We start from the raw sequence: 1386 nt of genomic DNA on the forward strand, positions 1-1386 counted from the left end.
TGTATAGGCCCCCCTATACTAGTACCTATATAGCTTCTATATATATAGTAAGTCTCCTATTAGTAGTAGGAGTTAAACCTATAACCTTAAGCTACTAGCTATATACTTTTAAAATATAATATACGCCTATATTATTAGACTATAGGGTAAAAGATTAGGTTATTAAAAGTAATACTAGTAATTAATAAAGGCATAATAGTAGTATATATAGTATAGAGTAGTACTATTATAATAGTTTATTATAATTTAGACTAGCTTTATTATTAGGCTATATTTTTAAGTATATATTAGGTTAATACTAGCTACTTAGAAAAATAAATTTATCTTACTTAGTATATTTCTTACTTATATATACTAAAGCTACTATATAAATATAAATGATGATATAATTTAATATAAAATAACGTACCTGCTAATAGATATAGAGATATTAGGTGCGGTAGCGGGTACCGGCTTTGCATCCCCCCCTAAGGTATGTCACATTCTCAAATGACTAAGATCAAACCGGCGTCGCCGGCGGGCCTACTCAGCGTTCCCGATTTCAGACCTCGGGAAAGAAATCTAGTTCAGGGGTTTCAACAGGCAACGTAGAAAGTCATAGGGCTACTAATAAGCCACACAGGCTCGATTACGTCGTGGTGCGATAAGGCCCAGTATAATTAAGGGGAGGGATTAACTATAAATACCTAATCCCCACATATCTAAAGCTTACTTTATTTAAATAAGGCTAACCGCGCTAGGCAGAGGTGGGGCGGTGGCATAGCTTAGCACTTACATCCGATCAGCTTCGGCTGTGGGGCGATCGCATAGCTTAGCACTTATATCCGATCAACTTCGGCTCTAGAAAATAGAATAGCTAGGTATACATCTACAGCAGCCTAGAGGGGTTACTATTACAAAACTTAGAATAGCGTGATTAAAGGTATAAGTAGTCTAAGATAGTACCTGTAGTACTCTAGACTATCCCTTTGCTAGTAGAGGAGGAGGTCTAAAGTACTCGCCCTACTACTTTCTACTATAGTAGGGTATAAAAGGTTAGTTATTTTTCTTAATTTATAATAAAATATATACTTTTTAAATACTTATATTAACTTTATATTAAATCTTAAAATTAAGAAAAAGGTATTATAATAGAGATTTATTATATCTTTATTTTATATATAAGTAATAAAGCTAATAATCTATAGTTTTAGTAGAAAACTATATAAAAATAAAAAGTAGTATTTTTATAAAAGTTATTATCTCTTATAATTTACTATAACTACGTCTATTATAAATAAAGAATAGATTTTTATTTAATTTTTAGATTTTTAAAGCTTTTATTATAAGATTTAATTAAATAAACTCTTAATATAAAATAAAATTTAAATAATTATCTGTTTTAAT

Source organism: Beauveria bassiana (genome assembly GCF_000280675.1).
Source record: "Beauveria bassiana ARSEF 2860 unplaced genomic scaffold BBA_S00046, whole genome shotgun sequence".
In the NCBI taxonomy this organism is placed as follows: Eukaryota; Fungi; Ascomycota; class Sordariomycetes; order Hypocreales; family Cordycipitaceae; genus Beauveria; species Beauveria bassiana.